Source organism: Salvelinus sp. IW2-2015, linkage group LG8 (genome assembly GCF_002910315.2).
Source record: "Salvelinus sp. IW2-2015 linkage group LG8, ASM291031v2, whole genome shotgun sequence".
Taxonomy (NCBI): Eukaryota; Metazoa; Chordata; class Actinopteri; order Salmoniformes; family Salmonidae; genus Salvelinus; species Salvelinus sp. IW2-2015.
This window is the reverse complement of record NC_036848.1, coordinates 8760262-8769726: the sequence shown is the minus strand read 5'-3', so window position 1 is coordinate 8769726 and position 9465 is coordinate 8760262.

Here is a 9465-nt window from a genome sequence, read left to right as displayed (position 1 = left end):
CCCCGTGTGCTGCTGCAGCATTCGTGACACGTCATGTAATTCTCACCCATTTTTTCTGTTACTGCAATTATTGCTAGTTTGACCACCAGAGGCATCTTTGAGAAGCATTTGATAGTATTCCGTATTGGCGTTATCAGAGAATTTAAAACCTTTTTTGTAATAACTATTATATGGATTGATTTGAAGAAATTTGCTTAATTATTTGATTAATATTATGCTGTTTCCATTCAGAGAAAAATTGTCAGTTTGTAAATTCAGACCGTTCCTCTCGGAGTGCACACTGGACGTTCGGCCGAGGAGTAGGTTTGATTGAGTGTTCTGCCTTACAACGGCAGTCAAGCACCAAGTTAAAGTTGGCTAGCTACTTCCAAACACAAATGAGACACTCTGACCATTTTACTCGCCCTAGCTGAGCTGGTTAGGGGTGTTTTCCTGTTAACCAGAGCGTTGGTGACTGTAAATGTGCTGCTGGAAACAATTTTTTCAGACATGCGCTCATAAATCATTATCTGCTCGCTCTGGTACACTCAGACGAGAGGCTCTGAAATCCATGTAGATAGTAGGCTGGACACATGACATTTTAACAACGTTCTTTACTGATAAAAACAAGTCATTCATTTGTATGGCGTGTGGTTATTCACAAGGCAAATTGTTATATGCTATGGAGGTACATTTGTATATTTTTGTCAAGAGCAAAACCTTTTTATTTTCAATCATAAATAATTGTTCTGAAAGCAACTTTTTTCCGACACAAGGAAGTAAAGCGGACACCTACGAAGACGACATCTCAGGTAAGCAGCACTGGGCTGTATTGACGTATCCTAAAAAAAGCTGCTGCTTTAGACTGAACGGTCATATCTCAGTTATTGTTTTAATTTTTTTTAAATAAGCTGTTTTCTTTACTTTCAAAGAGCGAGCTGATCAAGGGGTCGAAAATGTAGATATTGCCAGATGTTCACTGTCCGGAACAGGGCCGTGGAAGCTTTATGCTGGTAAGTGTCCACAACCAGAGTAATTAAAACTGTTGTTCGGCAGTATGATGCAACTTTTAAAGGAGGAACCACTGTACACACGCAAAATTGTTGAGCGTGAAAAACCCAGCAGCGCTGCAGTTCTTGACACACTCAAACCGGTGCGCCTGGCACCTACTACCATACCCCGTTCATCTTTTGTCTTGCCCAATCACCCTCAGAATGGTACAATTACACAATCCATGTCGCAATTGTCTCAAGGCTTGAAAATCCTTCTATAACCTGTCTCCTCCCATTCATCTACACTGATTGAAGTGGATTTAACAGGTGACATCAAAAAKGGATCATAGCTTTCACCTGGATTCACCTGGTCAGTCTGTCATSGAAAGAGCAGGTGTCTCTAATGGTTTGTACACTCAGTGTAGTTACGTGTTCATAGAAGCACACTTGCTTGCTCGATTGCACACACACAACAGACACACACTCATAAACCGCTGATAACTGCCTTCATGTCCATATCCCAGATGGTTTATCCACATCACACATCACACTGCAGAGTCTATTACAATAAGTAAATCCCCCTACAACACTCTCACTTAGCCCACTGTGGAAAAGTTGCCCGAAAGCATGGCCTTCTTTTCAACCGTAATTCCCTGAATTTTTCATGAACCCTTTTAATCCATGTGTGCTGATAGCCTAGGTTGGTAACAGAACTGCAGAGTGTCTTCTGTTTAATAGTGAAAACATTACTCTGTACATCTCTCCCCAGTCACGACCGCACCACACACATAAATAGACACACATATAATGAACTCTGAACACCCAAACCATTTTGCGGATAAAAGTAGATGTGTTCATATGCTATTGTGTGAATGCTACCTTCCAAGTTTGATTGAATATAACTTTTTTTCAGAACAATAAAACCAGAAAAGGTATTCTGAACCACAGGTAGGCACTGTATTACAAATCAACACACACACACTTCCTGACGGCGGTCCATAGGGGGARGAGATAGAAGAGAACAAGTTCCACCCGGTTTAGTCGAACTTGGCGATGTCTCCATGGTAACTTATGTCTGACCTTCAATCATGTGCACAGCCTTCCATCTGGCTGAGGTTGGTTACATCAACACAAACACACACAGAGAGATAATTATACATAGAAGCATGTCATGCACTTCTTCAAATATAGACAAGCGAGTAATGACAAAGCCCTAACGACACTCCATCAAAGCGCAAAAGAAGGCATTTATTATTTCATTTTTCATCATGCAGTTTATAATTTCCCTTCTTCTAAAAAGGTCATGTAAAAGGTACATTCACAATACTTTGTGCTATTAAGGTTTSTTTCATCACAGTCCCTTTCTCCCCAAAAACCAGCAGTGTTACTCCTATCCCCGTCCTCCCTACAGCTACCCCCTTGTTCTACCCCTACTAACCTTATCTTTCGGGTTTCCTTCCTTTTGTTGCKCTCATCTGCTCTGTTCCTCAGGACTTTAGGGAGCTCCAGAAGGGACCACATCTGTCTCACCTCAGTCCCAGGGACCCAAACTGTTCCTTCCTCAACCATAAAGCCTTGATGTGGCCAAAGCCATTGTGATATTGATTTATTGCCATATTAACTCCATATGCACCACTATAACCACCATGCCTTCCCCCCTACCCACCTGCACACAAACTCAGGCTTTCAACTAATATAACCACTGCCACTGGATTCTATTAGGCAGGGATGGATGGATTTGGGGACTGGAGTGGTTTGAGGAGTGCGTTGAGCTGGACGTGCCCAGTGTGAGAGGGTGTTGATGGCATGGGACTGTGGCAGTGTTGAGGAGGTGTTGATGGCTGGGAGACTGTGGCACTGTTGAAGGTGTGGATGGGCTGACTGTGGCAGTGCTTGAGGAGGTGGTTGGATGGGCAGGGGACTCGCAAGGTGTGAGGAGTGTTGGATGGGCTGGACTTGAGCAGTGTGGAGAGGTGTTGGATGCTGGACTGAGGCAGTGTGAGGAGGGTGGTTGGAGGCTGGACTGAGGCAGTGTTGAGGAGGTGTGGTTTGGATGGGCTGGGACTGAGCAGTGTGAGGAGGGTGGTTGATGGGCTGGGACTGAGCAGTTTGAGATTGGTTGATGGGCTGGACTGTGCAGTGTTAAGGAGCGGTTGGATGGGCTGGGACTGAGGCAGTGTTGAGGAGGGTGGTTGGAATGGGCTGGACTAGGCAGTGTTGAGGAGGGTGGTGATGCTGGGTGAGGCGAGGTGAGGAGGGTTGGGGGGCTGGAAGCAGGTTTGAGAGTGGTTGAGTGGCTGAGCGACTGATGGCATCGATTTAGGAGGGTGTTTGATGGGCTGGGACTGAGCAGTGTTGAGGAGGGTGGTTGGATGGCGTGGACCTTACAGTGTATGAGCGAGGTGGTTTGGATGGGCTGGACTAGAGGCAGTGTTTGAGGAGGGTGTTGGCGATGCTGGGACTGAGGCAGTGTTGAGGAGGTGTTCGGGATTGGGACTGAGGCAGTGTTGAGGAGTGGTGGATGGGCTTGGGACTGTGGCAGTGGACTGAGGAGGTGTTTGGATGCGGCTGGGCTTATGGCAGTGTTGCAGAGTGTGTTGAAGGGCTGGACTGTAGCAAGTGTTGAGCGAGGGTGGTTGATGACTGGGAGTGGTGTTGGCGGACTGAGGCATGTTGAGAGGTGGTTGGATGGGCACTGGGACTGTGGCAGTGTTTGAGGAGGGTGGTTGATGGGCTGGAGCTGGACGGGCAGTGTTAGGAGGGTGAGTTTGATGGCGCTAGAGACTGAGCAGTTGTTAGAGGTGTTAATAGGCTACTGAGCCAGTCGAGAGGTTGATGGCCGAGACTGAGCAGTGTTGGGAGTGTGGATGGCCTACTGAGCAGTTTGGGAGGGTGGTTGGATGGGCTGGGACTGAGGCAGTGTTGAGAAGGAGCAGCTAATGGTGGAGTTGTTATTCAACTAAAGGGTGAGTGTTTGTATTTATCTCATCGTATCCTTCTGTTTCCTCATCTCTGGTTTGATTGGGTGCCAGGCAGTGGCCTAGAGGGGCCATGGGGGACAAGCAACTCCATCAGCTGGTGGCTCCATGATTGATCAAAGCTCAAAGCTCCCTGTAATCTATATTAATGTGAATTCACCAGCATAAGATCTTTCCCCAAATTACTCTGTTTATCTACCATTCATCTCAGTAATTAACGGGGTTGGGAAGGAGGGATGGACCTAGGATAGAGGGATGACCAATGTACTGCATGTTTTTCTAGCTTAGACAGGTCAGAGAATGAGAGAGAGAGAGCGARAGAATGAGAGAGAGAAAGAAAACACTACACAGACCGAGACAGAAGAAGTCGTCAGGCAGAGGAGATATGTGTTTAGGCCAGAGTCACAGTGTGGCATGAAGAGTGGAGGGAGGGCTGTAGTGTTATGTACTGTTATGTGAAAGAGTTGGAATTTTCCTGCTCAGTCAAACAAACTCCTGGCACTAATCATCCAACATGTGCTTCTTTGAATGTCATGGTCCATGTTCTAGCTGGAAAACAGGTGTATGGGATYCTCCCCCATGGCCTTGAGTAGCATGCTTATATCTTATTGACTCTGTTCACACTCAGAAACCAACCTATAAGATGATTTGATTGAAAAAAAGCATATGGCCCGTCAAAGAAAAAAATAACATCTATGGGAAATCTTGAATATCTGGCAGTGAGGACATCCATTCCTCTATCCATCCATCCCTAACTCCACCATGTGTGCCCCACAGGGAAGCTGAGGGACTGGGAGAGGGAGAGGCCTGGGTGGGTATCCACCCTCCGCTGCCCTGTTGGTGGGGAACTCCCTCAGTAACAGCTGCTGCCTGGACCTGGCTCCACAGAGGGATCACATCTCCACTTCCAGCACATTAATTACACCAATTAAGAGATTTACAGGACAGATGGGTGGAAATCCAGCAGGCTTCAGCGCCTCAGAGAGCTGGTCCCTGGAGGAATGCATGCAGCCTCAGAGATAGTGGGCTGAGTGAGTACTGGAATGTCCCCTCTCATACAGCTGTGGATCTCTAGCCCCTTCTGCTGGTTATGGAATGGCTGGATGTTGTATTTGTAATTGGAGTATTAATAAAGGTAAATGTGCTGTAGTCTGAATTGAATTGTTGATCATGACTGGACTCGTGTTCAGCAAGATAGAGTCAGACAATCTACAACCTAGAAGTAAGAATATATTAACATGTTTAATTATATACATTGCAGCTGATCATGTTTCATTGTGAGACATACATACTTTCCTACCTCTATAGACGGGTTAGTTGACAACGTCAGGAACATGATGTGTACACATTGATATGGCTGGAAGCCTTGCTTTATGACTCTGAATGGTCATATAAGATGCTGCCATGTGAGGATTAGTAGTCGGCTCATTTCAGCTAGTTTTATCTTGTTCCAGATACCATGTCTTGTTTAGAGGTGTTCTGACTGATTTTAGAAGTGTTTTGACTGATTTCATGTCAATGCTAATATGGCAAACATTTGCTAGTTAGCTAACCAACAACTGTAACTGTAACGGCTGTCCTCGCTGACAGAAGGTGGGGACCAAAACGCAGAGTGGTTAGTGTTCATTCTTTTAATGAAAGTCAACAAAACACTTCAAAATACAAAAACAACCAACGTGACAAAACCGAAACCGTCCTGTGTGGCAACAAAACCTCCACAGGAACAAACACCCACAAAACACAAGTGAAACCCTGGCTGCCTAAGTATGATTCTCAATCAGGGACAACGATTGACAGCTGTCTCTGATTGAGAATCATACCAGGCCGAACACAAAATCCCAACATAGAAAATCAACCATAGACAACCCACCCAACTCACGCCCTGACCAACTAAAATAAATACAAAACAAAGGAAAACAGGTCAGGAACGTGACAGTAACATTGTATTTGAGAGACAAAAAGTACTCTTTGGGCAAATGTATTTATGTATTCAAGACTAAATATAGTTTACATGTTGTCAACAATCTAAGCCAACCCTGTCTATTTTGCCCCATAGTTGTGCACTCGTCGGTTTTGTTGCTAAACAACCAACCTGTCTATTAAAATGATTGATTGATTAATATGCTAAAAATGTATTGCAATATCATATCAATGTCATCTTACACCGTTTACACTGTGCCTACCTAATCATCTTAATAATGGGTATTCTAACATCCCAGTGGTGTCTACAGTGCTGGCTCAGAGTCCCTGAAGGATGTTGTTCTTCCATAGTCTTAATGAGGGAAGTTGACACRTCATGTAGCATCAAAGTGCTTGTTCATGTACTTACAGTGCACTAAGTTTACTTCCCTATGATGCTGAAAATAAATCTATTTTCAAGTCTTGTGCTCACTGGGTTTGTGTTATACATCGAAATGTAGATCACACAGAAGGTTTGCAGGATATTGACCATCATTTTAGATGCCAACATATTCATGTTGCCTTTTCTTCAGTTTTATACCTAAAAAGAGAGTAGACATTCAGTCATGTAGAGAATTCTAAATGTCCTCACGTGAGAAGCTAGAATTGTGTAGGCCTACACACATCTAAGTTGCCATATGATTGCTAATACAACAGGCAGCCCAAGCACCAGCACCGGCACCAGGATCCCAACAAGATGGCCGCCTTGAAGTTCCTCAGTACCCAGCTGGAACAAGCCGATGATAGTTAATAGGAACAATAGTATCCGTATACAGAAAACAGAGATGTGAACACTTTGTACACTGTTTATTACTCACTGCCTCAGTTTTAGTRGAGTTACTTAGTGGATTTGTGTTGAGAATGAAATCACCCCTTGACCTAAAGGATACAGGAAACAGCTGAATCAGTAACTTCCTCTAGCAACAGACTTCAGCTATCTTGTTAATGCATTTCATTTTTTGAGGAATAGATTAGTTGTTGTAASAAGGGAGTGGTTTTGGCTTTGTTTTGGGTTATATTGTATAAGTGTGAGGGCATTTTCGGAGTGCGGTGTGAAAAAGTAACACACTGAGTAGAACTGGCAGCGACAAGCACCCATTCTCAGTTGAAGAAGTTGGTTGAGGTTGAATGTTCTTGAAAGACATTACAGGTAAATGTAGTAGATAGCAACCAATGGCAAGTCAATTCAACTAGTCAGAATGTAAAACAATCTCATCTTGCACTAGGTGATATTACCTGTCAGAACCTCTGTTGCTTGTGTTGTTGTGGTGTGTTGTTGATCATCTGACAAATAAGATGAGGACAGAGTTGAGTGTTACTGAAAGTGTTACTACATTCCATTCCTAAATTCTGCCAGCCGGCACATAACCAATTCAGATGTTTGTATTCTTTGGGAACCGACGCAAAGCTAACCTTCTCCTTACCATTATTGAGTGTGGTGCAGACAAGCATTTTACTACAGTACACCCGCAATAACATCTGTTAAATACGTGTATGTGACCAATAAAATTTGATTTTGATTTGATTTGACAAGCTCCTGTGAAGAGGGCCCCCGATGGTGCGCAGCGCCACACTGTACTCTGTCGCCCCCTGCAGGTTGTTCATGGTGAAGCGCTCTCCTCCATCCATCAGATGCATCACCCTGACAGGAAGCCTATTCCTGTGGACAGTACTCATCGTAGTGGAGCTGGTATCCCCGGATCAGCCCATTTCGGGGGGTCAGCTCAAGGGACTGCATGGGGAAGAGCACAAGACAATTGAATCCAAAAAAAAAAAAAATTTGTGTCATGTAAATGATGGCCTGGACTCAGTTACAGTGGCGATTGTAGCAAGTAAATCTTGGTAGGGAATAAAATAAAATATAAATTGTTTAAAATGATGCATGCATACCAGCAAAGCCACTACAGAACACTAAACAATACATTACTTGCACTATAACGGTAACAAACGATGCCCTCAAACTGTTAGGGCCTACATATAGCTGTCCCAGCAGCAGAGTCCCTTACCACTGCTACACCTGTCTGTCAGTGGAGCCTTGTCTGGCAGCGAAACAGTTCATTCAGCCTCATTTACTGCTTTAAAAAAAAACATAGCAAATATGGCTGACTTGTTTAAACAAATGTGGTTTCTACTGACAATTGAGATGTACACATTGTGGCATAAGGGAACGACCAGCGGATAAGAGGCAATCCGTAATTTCAATTAAGACATTAATGAGCAATCCAGGATGGACGTTGTCAATATAACTACATGTTCAGCACTTTAGAAATGTACAGCGACAGAATTCAGAACATAGGCCGTTCTTACAGTRTTCTCCCTGTACACCCAGTCAGAACTGTATGATAAATARCGGGGGCATATAAGCAGACAATGAAAGCTCTTACAATATTTGATGATTGCATTTCTCTACAACAGGCAATAGGCTACACGTGCACCACGAAGTCAGAGCAGTAGGTGAAATTAAGAGAGCAAAAGGGACAAAATGATTAGCATGAGGCACATGTGCTACTAACAGCTTACAACACAACATACACTTAGTAACGTTATTACTTTCTTAACTACAGTAAACATATCTCCCTGGCATATTACATCATTTATGCAGCAGCATATAATACATTGTTGGACTTACCTCGTTGTGCTTTGCTCACTTCCTTCCAAATCACTCATTGTTGAATTTGCGATTTTAAATGTGTTCTGTAATGTTTATGTCCAATGGTTGATGAGTACCAATACATTTTATCTATAATTCTTCTTCATTATTTATCTTCATATGATAAGGATTGAAAAGGATTTACCAGTAGATTGTCAACTTGATTCATGATGATGCCTGCTAGCTAAAAAGTATGATGAAAAGTATGATGTTGACATGATCAGTCCAATCAAAGCTACTGTACATAGAACGTGATTTGACGTCATTTTATCTGTGGCCAATGAACTTGAGCCTTCTTGGATGGGCACTTCTAATGTAACTCTATGTCAGCAGCCAAAGGGCTAGAATTGTTTAGGTCTCCCCTTACACTTCACGTTGACGTGGTGACCCCATGAGTGATAGAACACTGAGCCAATCACAGCGCAACGCTCCATATTTTCTGCTGGCTTGCCCCACCACCACAGAAAGCACTGAGCTAGGCTGAAACACCTGCTTTTTGGAGCTGCCTTACTCAAGAAATGAAAAAAGAGACCATATTTGTACGTGGCTTTATTAACTTCAATTATATATATATATATATATTTTTTTTTTACATAGTTTGCAAATTGAAATGTGAGATGTAACAATGCCAATATAACATGCAAAACAGGCAACCCACCTGCCCTGAAGGACAGGTCGCCACTGCTCAGTTAGYAATAGGTCAAGAGAGCAAGGTACCCTCCATGTRACTGATACTGTGAGCTGAAAGAGCTTCAGGCTTCACAACCTGTGGGGGACCTTACGGGGCTGGAGGGAGAACAGATGTTTCAGTTACTGTACAAAATGATGACATGTATTTTGTACGAAGTGACAGAGAGATGACAGAGGGAGATCTATAGGCAATTACTGTAGGCAAATCTCACCCACT